This window comes from Theropithecus gelada, chromosome 1, assembly GCF_003255815.1.
Source record: "Theropithecus gelada isolate Dixy chromosome 1, Tgel_1.0, whole genome shotgun sequence".
NCBI classification, from domain to species: Eukaryota; Metazoa; Chordata; class Mammalia; order Primates; family Cercopithecidae; genus Theropithecus; species Theropithecus gelada.
The window spans coordinates 75,952,454-75,967,854 of record NC_037668.1 but is presented as its reverse complement, the minus strand read 5'-3'; the positions used below and the strand labels follow the sequence as shown (position 1 = coordinate 75,967,854).

The following is a 15,401-nucleotide window of genomic DNA, read 5'->3' as shown; positions in this document are numbered from 1 at the left end:
ATTGTGTGATGCTGAGTTTTGGAATATGAATAGTCCCATCACCCAGGTATTGAACACAGTACTCAACAATTAGTTTTTCAACCTTGGCCCCTACCCTTTCCCTTTCTAGCAGTCCCTCATTTATATTGTTGCCATCTTTATGTCCATGAGTACTCAATAATTTAGCTCCTACTTATACATGAGAACATGTGGTATTTGGTTTTTTGTTCCTTCATTAAGTCTCTCAGGATAATGGCCTCCAGCTGCATCCATGTTGTTGCAAAGAACATGATTTCATTCTTTTTCATGGATACATAGTATTCCACGACATATATGTACTAGATTTTTTTTTATCCAATCCACCATTGATGGGCACATAGTTTAAATCCATGTCTTTGCTATTGTAAGTGATTTCCTCTTTAATCTTCTTTCTAAAGTTTGCTTTGGCTATTTTGGGTCTTTCATGACTCCATACAAATTTTAGAACTTTCTATTCCTGTTGAGAATGTCAGATTGACATTTTAATAAAGATATATTGAATCTGTAGATCATTTTGCATAGTATGGATTATTTTTAGAAGCAGGTTCTCACTGTGTCATCCAGGGTAGTCTCAAACTCCTGGCTTCAAATGATTCTCCTGCCTCAGGCTCCCAAAGCACTGGAACTGAAGGCATGAGCCACTGTGCCTGGCCTACATTTTAACAATACAAATTATTCTAATTTATAAATATTGTATGTCTTTTTATTTATCCATATCTTCTTTAATTTTCTTCATCTATATTTTATACTTTATAATGTATAAATTTTTTACCTCCTTGGTTACATTTATTCCCAAGTATTTTATTCATTTTGATTTTTTGTAGCTAAATTTGTATTTTGCAATTTCACTAATTTTTTATTAGTTCTAAAAGTTTTTTATTGAGTCTTTAGGATTTTCTACATGTAGATCATATCACCTGCAAACAGAAATAACTTTACTTCTTTCTAATTTAGATGTCTTTTATTTCTTTCTTTCTTTCTTTTTTTTTTTTTTTTTTTTTTTGCCTAATTGCTCTAGCTAGAACTTTTAGTAGTATGTTGAACAGAAGTGGTAATAGGGAGCCTCCTTGCCATGTACCAGATCTTACAGGAAAAGCTTTCAGTTTTTCCACATTGATTATGATATTATCTGTGAAGTTTTCATATATTGTCTTTATTGTGTTGAGATAAAATGGATAGAACACTCAGGACAAAAAAGTTATAAAGAAACAGCTAACTTGAACATTGCTGCATACTAAGTAGACCTAATAAACATATACAGAACTTTCCACCTAACAACAGAATAATATACATTTTTCTCAAGTGTACATAGAATGTTCTCCAAAATAGATTACATTTTAGATCACAAAACAAGTTATAGCAAATTTAATAAGATTGAAATCATTCCAAATATCTTTTCTGGCCACAATGGAATGAAACTAGAAATCAATAACAGTAAATAAATGAGAAATCTTACAAATACATAGTGACTAAAAACACACTCTTGAACAACCATCGGGTAAAAAGAAAATCAAAAGAGGATTTTAAAAATATCTGAAAACAAAATTATGAAAACAACATACCAAAACTTAAGGTACACAGCAAAAGCAATACTAAAGAGGAAATTTATGGTAATGAACACCTACATTAAAAAGAATAAATATCTCACATTTAAAAACCTAACTTTACACCCCAAGAAACTAGAAAAAGTAGAACAAACTAAGCCCAAAGTTAGCAGAAGAAAGGAAATAATAAAGATTAAAGCAGAAATAAATCAAATAGTGAATAGAAAAAAAAAGTAGGAAAAATCAACAAAACTATTTTTTAGTTAATTTTTTAAAATTTTTAATTAATTTTTAATTAATACAGCAAACTCTTAGCTAGGCTAACTAAAGGGGAAGAGAGCGAAGACTCAAATAAATAAGAAATGAAAGATGAGACTTTACAATGGATGCCTCAGAAATAAAAAGGATCACAAGGGACTCTAATGAACAATGATACACCAACAAATTGGACAACTTAGAGGAAATTGATAAATTCCTAGCATCATATAACCTACCAAAACTGAACCAAGATGAAATAGAAAGCCTGAGCAGACCAATAAAATTTAAAAAGGTGATTTATCAAGAATCAAATACTTTCCAACAAAGAAAAGCCTAGGACCAGACACCTTCACAGGTGAATTCTACCAAACATTCAGAGAAAAATTAGAACCAATTCTTCTCAAAACATAGAGGTAGATGAACTACTTCCAAACATTTCATGAGGCCAGCATCAATCTACTAGCAAAGCCAGACAAAGATACCACAAGAAAAGAAAACTACATGCCAATTTTTCTAATGAACATAGATGCAAAAATTTTCAACAAAATACTAGCAAACCAAATTCAACAGCATGTTAAAAGAATTACACACCATAACCAAGTGGATTTCCCCTGGGATGCAGGTGTGGTTCAACATATGCAAATCAATGAATGTGATGCACCATATTAACAAAATAAAGGATAAGAAAATATTATCCTGATAGATGCAGAAAAAGCATTTGACAAAATTCAACCTCCACTCATGATAAAAACTCTCAACAAAATATGTATAGAAAAAACTTATCTAAACACAATAAATGCCACATGTGAAAATTTGTATTTTATTTTGTCTCTGATAATTCTCTTTCTTCTGGATTAAGAATTTTGTACCATCAATTACCATTATTTTCTAAATACTTATGGGATTAAAACAACCCTAATATTTTGGTATAAACAAGAGAAACTATAGGATTCTGATCCCCTGACAATTACAATCAAGGGCACAGAAAATATAAAGTATTTCAAAGTTATAGAGTCCAGAGCAAGGAGCCACTATCTCATCAGCAATTGAGAGTGGGTACCATACTTTCCCACCAGAGACTCCTGTGACTCATGCTTTAGAATATTGCAGTGTATAACATTGATATGCCCAAACTGGAGGACTTATTTATTTTCCCCCTTTGGAGCCGGGACTCATATCCTGCTCACGTCCATCAGGGACCTTCCAGTCTAACAATGACTTATTAAAGAGCTCTAATGTATAAGCTGATTAGACTCTAGACAACAGTCACCACCAACCCCTCTCCCAAATAACCAGAAACCTGTTGGATCTGAAATCAGCTCAGCATTCATTAGTATCATGACAAAGCAAAGAAAGAGTTTAGGCCAAGGTCTTAATGAGATACAAGAGTAGTTACATAGAAAAAAATGTGTGAGAGAACCCGAAGGTATAAAGTTACAGAGATTGATATTTTATAGCTTATATACAGACCCATACTAAATGGAAACATAATACTTACTAATTACTCTTATGTACTGAGTGCCTACTAATGGACTCACAGTGTTAAACACTTTAGACACACTGGCCCTAATTCTGACAATTTTCCTTCAAGAAAGATATTACTGTCTCAGGTATATAGGCTAAAGTCAGACATTGTCATCAAATGATAAGAAGGTTGGTGGTTGACAAAAGCAAAAAATTTAAAAGTAGTGCATACTGTATTAGTTAGATAGTGTTCATAATAAAGAAAGATGGGATTTTACCTGACAAGAAAAGAAGTGGGAAGTATATGGGAGCTTCAGAATGCTGACAGATTCCTGGCTCTTTGGTCTAGTGTGGGAGAGCAAAAACAGTAACAATTAGTGACACCCACAAGGTAGGTGATTTCCATGGGGCAGAGTCAAGGTTTTTTAAGGGATTGTATAAGTAAATGTTTTTCAGAGAAACAAAACCAATAAGACATTTATGCATAGAAAGAGATTTATTTGAAAGGATTACCTCCCATGATTGTGGGAGTTGGCAAGTTTGAAATCTACAGGGCAGGCCAGCGATCTGCAAAGCCAAGGAAGAGGTGCTGATGTAGCCTTGAGTCCAAAAGCCATGTGGAGGCTGAACTCCTTCTTTCTTGGGGGACCTCAGTTGTTTTTTCTGGAGGCCTTCAACTCACTGGGTGAGTCTCACCCACATTATTGAAGGTAATGTGCTTGACTCAAAGTCTACCAATTTAAATGTTTATCATATCTAAAACGCATCTTCACAAAAGCACCTTTATCTGACAGCTGTTCGACAAGCAACTGGATACCATAGCCTAGCCAAATCAACAAATGAGATTACTCATCACAGGAAAAAAAAAAAGATAATTATTTAAATATAGTGAAAACATGGAGTAGAGTAAATGTATATAGAATGAGCATCCTGAGTCAATAGATAGAATATGAGAAAAAAGAAATGAAAGAGAAAAGGCATGAAAGGATCCAAGAGAAGAAGGACTAAAGGAGTTTGCATTATGGAATGGCCTACAACGATAAAGATAAGAAGCATGGTGGATTTGACATTTCTCAAAGGGAAGGCCAGAGCCAATGAGGTGGTCCTCACCTGTTGGAGGCCTAAGCAGGTTAGTAGAGTGAATATTTCTCATTATTGAAATGGAACATTGTGGAGGCAACATTAAAATTTTTTGGTAAAGATCTTTTAGGAACAGAAAAGGATCAATTGCCCTAACAACGACTAAGTCGGTATCAGTCCCTCTCTTGTGGTCAGAAAGCCCTAAACTCTGTAAGTGAACCTGGGAAAGACTAGAGTTTTTCCACACTGCTTGAGTGAAATCTAGCAGCTAACCCAGACTTTTGTCAATCATCCACCCACACCTTTAAATCTAATTTGAGATGTTTACAAGATATTTCAGTTGGCATGTCACTCCACGTCTCTACTTTACATTATTGAGGCTTGCCTAGCCTGCTTCTCCAGAACTGGTTTATGAAGTCCTACTGGAATTTGGTCTGCTTGTGATCTGTGCACCTTTCTGGTGTCCCATGTGTGGCCACTGCTTCTGCTGTAGTCTCTCCTCCTAAATTCCTGAGAATGACTCTCCAGCACTGTTCCTTGTCTTGAGCCAGTCCGACTTTGTTCCAGACACCGTTTCACGTAGCACCACAGTCGAGCATATTCTAAGCCCTTTCTGAAAATATTGCTGACAACAGGTTTAGGCATCAAGGCTCATACATAACAAAATAAAACAAACAAACAAAAATGAACAATAACAAAACTTTGTGTTCAGTCTGCTCTGTGGGACTATTTTAGCTGATTCTGAACGGCTAGGTCCTAAACCCTGCAAGTCTGCTGAGTCATAGTAACTGCCTGCCCAACTTGTTTAATCTTAACTACATCCTAGAATCTACTCTTATTGACTTCCAGAATCCCGTACTAGAAAGGCTCGAAATTTGATACCCTCATGATCCATGTGATAACCCACAGACACCTTGAGAAAGTAGTGTAATGGATTGCGTCAGACTGACCTCTGTTATAATCCTGCATGCTATTTGCTAACTGTGTGATGCTCAAGGCATTATAAAAGAGAAATATTAATTCTCAAAATGTTACTGTATATATTAAATGGAACTAGTCTCATGTTTGTGAAACCAAACTACCACACTGCGCAACATGTTAAGCCTGTTAAATATGAATATGAATGAACAGAAATATGACTTTGACATCCCACTTGCATTTCTCTGGGATAAGAAAAACATAAAGACCTTAGTCTTGCTGACAAATAAACCAAAAATATTGACTATAATAGTCTTTATAGTAGTCAAACATGATAATTTGGGATGTATAAAACATGGAGAGATTATACCATTCATTTTTCAAGACATTTCCTTAAACTGCAAGTTCTTTCTCTTGGAATAGTATATTATAAGATATTAAAGATCTGTTAAAACTGCTGATTGTAAAGCAAGCTGGAGAAATAGATTTTTTTCTTGTTACTCCTTTGCCCACTCCATTATCCCAGTTGATTTCTTGCTCCTCTGAGTCAGAAAAGGAAATAGTTTCTGAATATTCAAGGAGAAAAAGAGGGAAGAGCGAAAGACACATCCCTTCTCACCACTACCCAACACATTTACTTCTTAGTAGAAACCAATGATAGGCAGACAATCAATAAACTGGAAGAGCAGTAGCTATATTTTCCTAAAGCTATGGGCAGATATAATATACTTGGAATTCTGTGGGTTTCTTTCAGTAAGTCTTCTTCTATCTGAAATAGCATATAAGATGGGATTGTGAGTGGATAATTTTAAGGAATATAGAGGAAACTTTTGTACGTGCTGAAATGGTGCAATGACAAAACATACAGAGAACAAATTAGAGCAAGGGAGTAGCCTAGCCCAGAGAAAATGGGATGCCACGTAACAGGTAGAAGCTTGGACTGGTTAATGAACTTAGAATTAAGAGAGGGTACAAACAGAAAGCCTAAGAGAGAACCCTGGCCATACCTGGACTAAACTCTGGTGGCTGAAGGAAAAGTAAAAGGAATGACTAACATTGGCCTCTAATTCCTTCAGTTTGTATTCCTGCTTGGCCCTGCCTGGAATCCCATTTTTTATGGACTGGTGACTGCCTGGTTCTAATTGGTTCTGATGGGGTGGAGGGCAGGAAGGGGGCAGGGAATTGGCCAAAATGGAGGGAAGCCTGTGTCTTCCTACAACTCCTCATCCAAATTAAACAATTTAGCTTTTCTCAGGCGATATAGTTTTGCATCATTTTAAGCAAGTTTTTCTTTCACCTTCTAAACCCCCACTTACTTGTAATTAATTATTCGTCAAGATGGTCCATAAAACAAGCTATGCCAGGAAGCTTTGAAACAATAAAGCAATAGACACATGGTGAGTCACTAAACAGACAAGGACATTTCTACCTTTATACAATGCAAAATTCCAGAGAGCCCCTTCATCCCAGAGATTTTTCTTTTGCTTTCCAAAATCAGTCAGAATGTTGAGGGTCTAATCACTGGCAGGCACCCAGATAATGTCATGCCTTTTTACAAAGGCAAGGATATCCACTGAAGCCTTAATTCATTTTAAAAAATTGGAAGAGACCCAATAAAAACAGGAGAAGCTATAATTTGATTTTTAAAAGTCCCAGATTTTGAATAAGCATGAAACAAAGAGAAGACATCTTGATAGAGTTCAAACAGGTTACTTGGACTGCTGAATCCCCCAGAAGACATAATAATACATGATGGGCAGTATTGTCATTAGCAAGAGGACAGAACCAAGGGGCAATAATCCTAAAAGTTACCAGTGAGGGTCCTAGATCACAAAGACTTGGGAATTTGGTAACCAATGATATATAACTACAGAATAAACAGGCAGTTCTAAGAGAACTAAAAGAATTAGTGATTCAGAATTATAAATGCAGTCTATATCAGGACTAGTTAGATCCAGACAGGGATATCATTCCAAAGAAAACAGGCTTCTAGGCAGGGCCAGGGCAGAGATTAGAACTAAAAAGTAAAGCAAAAAAGGTAATTATGTGGGATGATAAATATGATAATCTTGCTTTACTATAGTAACCATTATAGTATCTATATATACCTATGTATTTATACATAACTCATAGCATTATTTTGTAAACCTCAAATAAAATTTATTTTTTGAAAAAGCAATCAACCAGGAAATTTAAAAATCTAGAATAGAGATACAAGGAAATACGAGGAAAGGTAGTTGGCATTGTCTATCTTTCCTCTTATTGATCCAATCTTATTTTTAGAATCATGAAACCAGACAACAGACCCATATGTTCATTTTAAACTGTGTACACAAATGGTGTTCAAATGAGAATCTCCCACCCTAACCCAAGACTAGAAACTTCTACCAGTTTAGGAGCCCCTGGGAGGTCATAAGCCAGTATCTGTGGGTAATATAAAGTAGATACAAAACTCTTATTATGGAAGCTTCAGAAATAAGAGCTAGACATGATAGAATGAGACCTGAGATTGGCTGAATGTATAGGTAATTCAGATGTCATTTGGAAATTTCCTCTTCCTCAGTGCCCTAGGTTGAAACGTCCTTGAATCCTTACTGATTTCATATTTGGAGAAAGTCTAAGAACCTCTCCAACATCCATAGAATCAAAATATCCATGTCACCTCTATCTCTAGCCCCTACATTCAAGCATTTCATCTCTGTTTAGTTTCCATATCAACCCAAAATCAAATATCCCAAGCATTTTATGATGGTCTTTGATTTACCAATGACTTGAGGTTCATAGAAACTGATACATGATACTATTATCATGATCTCCTTTCATGTCTCCTTTTTCCTTTCTGACTCTCTGTCTCACACAGAGGAAACAATTTCACTTTGTCTATTATGTATTATTTTTCTCATCTTTTTTAGAAGTCTTGGCACTAACTAAAACCAAAGCTTGTCAGTATTTTCCTACCTCAAGATGGCTTAGAAAGACAGTTTCCAAAAAAAGCAATATTCTCCCTAAGATGATAAAATTTCTCACCACCAGAAAAACATAAAACTATTTTAGATTATTATTCTTTCCTGAAAATGATATTTGTAACTTATGCAAAATTTGAGCTGAAATTGGATAGGTCATATGCAAGAAAACTGAAAATTGATAAAGGGGACCAATCCCTGAGTAAGGCAGCAATGTTGACACAGACAAGGTAAATTGTGCAAGCTCAGAGAGGCAGAAATTAACCTCCAAAATACATGGCAGTGACCATTACACATTATTTCTTCAAGCAGAGGACTGCATACCTGACCATTCTCCCTGTCAATAATAGAATTCATTCATACTCTTATTTAGGTCACAGAACAGTAACAAGTGAGGTTAAGAGCTTTGTAGGGTCACAGATAGAGGCATAAAGAAAGTAAGGAAACAGAGGGCTCAGAAAAAAGGGCAGGGATGCAAAAGCCAAACTGTGGGCCACAATAAAACTTGCAAAAACTTGACAATGCCTCGTGTACGAAAGATAAGAATTATAGAGAGAAGCAGCACAGAATCTCAGGCAGAAAGACATGTAATTTGACCTTAGCATGTGTCCTTGATACACACAAGGATAGTGAAATAGGAGTGTGAGGTATAAGATTCGTGGATATTCCTATGTGTGTTCTTGTCAGGATCCCTGGTGTGCTGCTTCACCATCTGGAAAGCTCTGTGGCCAACAGCACCTTCTGCCTGAGTGTTGCTCATGCTCACTGGGCTCATTCCACCCACTTGGCCCAGCAGGCTACACTTGGCTATGGGTCCAGATCCCACACCTACCAAGGGTGAGCCAGGTGTGGAGAGGCAAGGGTTGTGTGAGCAAGCAAACACAGAGTCCAGCCACTGCACACAGTCAGGCATGTCAGCTGCTGGGGCAGGGTGGGCAGCTTCAGATGCCAGCACAGATGTCATCTCCATGCGAGGCTGCAACTGGACCTGATGTACTGCACATGGCTTCTACTGCAGACACGCGCATCCAGATAAGAGGAACACAATGGTGCCCAAAAGCTTGATGATACTACAAATTGCAGAGCTCCAAAGAGGGTGTCACAACACTGGCTCAGGGACCCCCTAGTTCTGGGCTTGCTCAGGGGCTGCAGCTCTTCTCTCCTTGTCACCTACAATGTGGCAAGCAGGGGGCATACTTCAGCCCTGTTTGTGTTACAGCTGTTTCAGTCCTGTGATTCAGCAGGTCTCCAGTTTTTATGTGGTGTCCAGGAAGAATGAAGTACCCAAACAACTGGAGAGTGAGTAAGGAAGAGAGGAGCTTCATTGAGTGACAGAATGGCTCTCAGGAGACCTAAAGTGAGTAGTTCTTTTCTACAGGCAGGTCATCCCAACAAGTGTCCAACATTCAGCAGAGAGGAGACCCAGAGTGGGTAGCTCCTTTTCACAAGCTGGTCATCTGGACAAGTTGAGGAGACCCGAACTGGGTATCTCCTTCCTACACCTGGTCATCTCAACAGCTCTGTGAGTCTGGCTGAGTTTGGAGTTTTTGTGGGCTTCAGAAGGGTGGAGGTGTACACTTATTAGTTCATCAACAGCCATGGGTGGGTCCGGAAAATGCATTATAAGTTCTCACTCCAGGCCACAAACTGTGCTTGGAAATGAAAGCCCAGCCCCCATGCTTCAGGTCATCCTTGGCTTGAAGGTGAGGTTTCACCAGGGATGTACCCCTTTCTGCCCAGGAGCCTGTCTACCTCCTGCCACCATCGATGATGTTGTCCATGGAACCCAGGCTGTTTGTGTCATGGGGCACATGCAGGCCCATGCCAACCTGCCCTCAGCCCCCCTCAGCCTCCCTCACATGCCTGTCAGTACCAAAAGTCCAGAAGGGGCTGAGGTATCAGGTGGCTAGCATGTTAGAGTTGCTCCAAGTGTGCACACCTAGCCAGCTTGTGACAGCACCCAGGCTCAGCCTCAACTTTTCTCCAAAATTAGAGTGGGCACCAGGAACAGGGAGAGGCCAGGGAGTGGGAGGAGAGACTTTTGAGCCTTTGGGGTCAGGGAGGACTACCTGGGCCTCCAAGAGTTCAGGGATGCCCAGGTCTGCAGCCATGGTTAGGCAGCTGCAGCTGCAACCAAGAGAGTGAGGTCCCACCCCATAAACTCAGAAAGGGGCAGGTCTCCTGCCTGTTCCCAGCTCCCACTTGTTGCGGAAAGTCAGGGATCCCAAAAAGAGGGACTGGCTGGAGCCACAGTAGAGGAACTTAAATTGTGAAGATTTCTTGGACATACATCTGTTCCCCAAATTAATACCTTTATAATTTCTTATGCCTGTCTTTACTGCAATCTCTGAACATAAACTGCAAAGATTTCATTTTAATATGAACATTTATCAGTTCCCCAAATTAATACTTTTACAATTTCTTATGCCTGTCTTACTTTAATCTCTTAATCCTGTTATCTTTGTAAGTTGAGGATGTACATCACCTGAGGACCCTGTGATGATTGCATTAACTGTACAAATTGATTGTAAAACCTGTGTGTTTGAACAATATGAAATCTGATTGCAAAATATGTGTGTTTGAACGATATGAAATCAGTGCATCTTGAAAAAGAACAGAATGACAGTGATTTTAGGGAACAAGGGAAGACAACCATAAGGTCTGACTGCCTGCAGGGTCGGGGAAAAACAGTCATATTTTTCTTCTTGCAGAGAGCCTATAAATGGATGTGCAAGTAGGAGAGATATCACTAAATTCTTTTCCTAGCAAAGAATATAATATTAAGACCCTAGGAAAACAATTGTATTCCTGGAGGGAGGTCTATAAACAGCTGCCCTGGGAGTGCCTGTCCTATGGGGCTGAGATAAGGACTGAAATACACCCTGGTCTCCTGCAGTACCCTCAGGCTTATTAGGGTGGGAAAAAAATCCTGCCCTGGTAAATTTGAGGTCAGACCAGTTCTCTGCTTTCTAACCCTGTTTTCTGTTGTTTAAGATGTTTATCAAGACAATACATGCACAGCTGAACATAGACCCTCATCAGTAATTCTAATTCTGCCCTTTGCCTTGTGATCTTTGCTTTTGTCCTTGCCCAGTTTCCTCAGAAGCATGTGATCTTGGTTCTCCCTTTTGCCCTTTGAAGTATGTGATCCTTGTGACCTACTCCCTGTTCGTACACCCCCTCCCCTTTTAAAATCCCTAATGAAAACTTGCTGGTTTTGTGGCTCAGGTGGGCATCACGGACCTACCGATATGTGATGTCAACCCCTGTGGCCCAGCTGTAAAATTCCTTTCTTTGTACTCTTTCTTTATTTCTCAGACCAGCTGACACTTAGGGAACAGCATATACATTGAAATATTGGAGGCAGGTTCCCCGATACCCACTGGCTTTGTGGAGCACACAGCCCTGCCCATGCCTCCCTGCTGTAGCCAGTGTCTTCACAGTGGCTGCTCCAGGTGGGCTGCCACTGCCACCAATTCCCTTCTGAAGAGGTACACCTAACTGCTGTTAGGATAGGAATGATGATCACTCTTAACTGCTTCATTCTGACAGAAGGTGCTGTTTTGGGGAAAACAGCAGTCAGATATGTCTCAGAGGCCTAAGGGTCCCTGGTAAAAAGGGAGTCATCATCCATGGCTCCAGTTGCATGACTGCTTGGAGTTGATAATCTCTAGGTGAGAAGAAACAGATTTTACAAGAAGGTTAAGTATGTGAAGGAAAAAAAATCCAGTGCCAAAGATAACAGAAATAAGAAGCAAAATAGACTAACCATTCTGAAAACAATGTTGTAGCTGGAGCTGTTTCACCCTGATGAAAGAAATTGAATCTCATTTGGCATTAGAAGAGAAATAACTGTTTAGGGGAGTAGATAATCCCTTGGTTTTGTTTTCCCATAAATAAAAGCTCCGGGTTATGGGCACCCCATTTACCCTCATTGCCTGGTAGAATTTGCAGGATAATTGACCAGAATGAGAATATTGATCAAGACTTTTACATTACCCATTCCCTTTGTTTCTTCTGAGCTGCAGTCAGAGATCTCTGGTTGGCTCACAAAAAATAAGAATGGTTCTTAATCTAAAATGCAGACAAAAACTTAAAAACAACTAATGAGCACCTGTCAAATTCCTATAGTTCATTAAAAACTATCTTTTGAAGTGGATCAAAACACAACAATAATTGTCTGTGAATGACAAAATGTCTTACAGTAGTCATAGTTAAAAACATGATTGACAAAGAAATTTGGTTATTTCTGTGGTTTATAATAACATAATAACCCTAGTTATGATTGATAGCATACACTCAGACATTAGAATTTTAGAAATCCCATACCATTTTGGAACACATGTTAATAATGTTTACTAAAATATAATCTGAAGAATAAACCTTGTTTTTATTTCAAAAATTCCTGGTAACTAAACATGCCAGATATATCTGTTTACCTCTATTCTGGATGTTCTGGTGGCCCTCTGTAGCATCACAAAGTTAGGGGTCAGAAAAGACTATTCTGAAGCTGAAATTTAATTTTGGAAAGCCTATCAAATATATATTAAAGATTTAACACATTTCATATTTTGAAAAGAATTTCATGTTACCTTAAGTCATTTATTTACCCAAAATAATGACTCAAAACTGTAAAAAGAAGGCAGAAACCTTTTCTCATTAAGAGGGAAGACTTAGCTTTCCAAACAATCTGTCTCTTGTCCTTCCCTTCTTTTTTTGGTAGTTTATTTACAAAGCAAACAAAAATCTTTTATTATTCTTTAACACATGAAAATCTTGTTCCAGATAAACAGAGCCAAATTTCACCATTGCATTAGTCTATTATTAATGTCAACCCCAATTTTTAAATAAAAACTTATGGACAAATCTATCTAATCTTAACCAATTTGACCATGAGATGAGATTCCCATAAACCTTTTATAACCCATTACAAACTTTTGTTAAAGAGCAAATCATTGCCTTAAGAAAACTCTGTTTTGCTTTTATTCTGATGTTCAACACACAGAAAAAGCTAATAATATCCTCTTGAATAAGTAAATATGTTCACACAAAAAATTTTGTTAAAAGATTAATTTTTGCAAAACTTCCACAACTTGTTCAAACCTTTCATTTTATCTTATCTAATTTCAAACAATTCTTTTTTTTTTTTTTTTTTTGTTATTTCAAGGTAACTTTATTGATTTGGCCATTACTAACATGTTAAGGAGCTTTTTTCTTTTTTTTTTTTATAATTTATTTATTATTATTATACTTTAAGTTGTAGGGTACATGTGCATAATGTGCAGGTTTGTTACATATGTATACTTGTGCCATGTTGGTGTGCTGCACCCATCAACTCGTCATTTACATCAGGTATAACTCCCAATGCAATCCCTCCTCCCTCCCCCCTCCCCATGATAGGCCCCGGTGTGTGATGTTCCCCTTCCTGAGTCCAAGTAATCTCATTGTTCAGTGCCCACCTATGAGTGAGAACATGCGGTGTTTGGTTTTCTGTTCTTGTGATAGTTTGCTAAGAATGATGGTTTCCAGCTGCATCCATGTCCCTACAAAGGACGCAAACTCATCCTTTTTTATGGCTGCATAGTATTCCATGGTGTATATGTGCCACATTTTCTTAATCCAATCTGTCACTGATGGACATTTGGGTTGATTCCAAGTCTTTGCTATTGTGAATAGTGCTGCAATAAACATACGTGTGCATGTGTCTTTATAGCAGCATAATTTATAATCCTTTGGGTATATCCCCAGTAATGGGATGGCTGGGTCATATGGTACATCTAGTTCTAGATCCTTGAGGAATCGCCATACTGTTTTCCATAATGGTTGAACTAGTTTACAATCCCACCAACAGTGTAAAAGTGTTCCTATTTCTCCACATCCTCTCCAGCACCTGTTGTTTCCTGACTTTTTAATGATCGCCATTCTAACTGGTGTGAGATGGTATCTCATTGTGGTTTTGATTTGCATTTCTCTGATGGCCAGTGATGATGAGCATTTTTTCATGTGTCTGTTGGCTGTCTGAATGTCTTCTTTTGAGAAATGTCTGTTCATATCCTTTGCCCACTTTTTGATGGGGTTGTTTGTTTTTTTCTTGTAAATTTGTTTGAGTTCTTTGTAGGTTCTGGATATTAGCCCTTTGTCAGATGAGTAGATTGCAAAAATTTTCTCCCATTATGTAGGTTGCCTGTTCACTCTGATGGTAGTTTCTTTTGCTGTGCAGAAGCTCTTTAGTTTAATTAGATCCCATTTGTCAATTTTAGCTTTTGCTGCCGTTGCTTTTGGTGTTTTAGACATGAAGTCTTTGCCCATGCCTATGTCCTGAATGGTACTTCCTAGGTTTTCCTCTAGGATTTTTATGGTATTAGGTCTAACATTTAAGTCTCTAATCCATCTTGAATTAATTTTCGTATAAGGAGTAAGGAAAGGATCCAGTTTCAGCTTTCTACTTATGGCTAGCCAATTTTCCCAGCACCATTTATTAAATAGGGAATCCTTTCCCCATTTCTTGTTTCTCCCAGGTTTGTCAAAGATCAGATGGCTGTAGATGTGTGGTATTATTTCTAAGGACTCTGTTCTGTTCCATTGGTCTATATCTCTGTTTTGGTACCAGTACCATGCTGTTTTGGTTACTGTAGCCTTGTAGTATAGTTTGAAGTCAGGTAGCGTGATGCCTCCAGCTTTGTTCTTTTGACTTAGGATTGTCTTGGAGATGCGGGCTCTTTTTTGGTTCCATATGAACTTTAAAGCAGTTTTTTCCAATTCTGTGAAGAAACTCATTGGTAGCTTGATGGGGATGGCATTGAATCTATCAATTACCTTGGGCAGTATGGCCATTTTCACGATATTGATTCTTCCTATCCATGAGCATGGTATGTTCTTCCATTTGTTTGTGTCCTCTTTTATTTCACTGAGCAGTGGTTTGTAGTTCTCCTTGAAGAGGTCCTTTACATCCCTTGTAAGTTGGATTCCTAGGTATTTTATTCTCTTTGAAGCAATTGTGAATGGAAGTTCATTCATGATTTGGCTCTGTGTTTGAAAACACTCTTCAGGATATCATCCAGGAGAACTTCCCCAACCTAGTAGGGCAGGCCAACATTCAAATCCAGGAAATACAGAGAACGCCACAAAGATACTCCTCGAGAAGAGCAACTCCAAG

General features: G+C 38.0%; 1 protein-coding gene across 1 annotated transcript in view; it reads left to right on the top strand.

The window, feature by feature from the left end:
* LOC112611020 (selection and upkeep of intraepithelial T-cells protein 1) overlaps positions 1-15,401 on the top strand; it is a 218,108-nt gene that overhangs the window by 146,512 nt on the left and 56,195 nt on the right. The window lies entirely within an intron of this gene.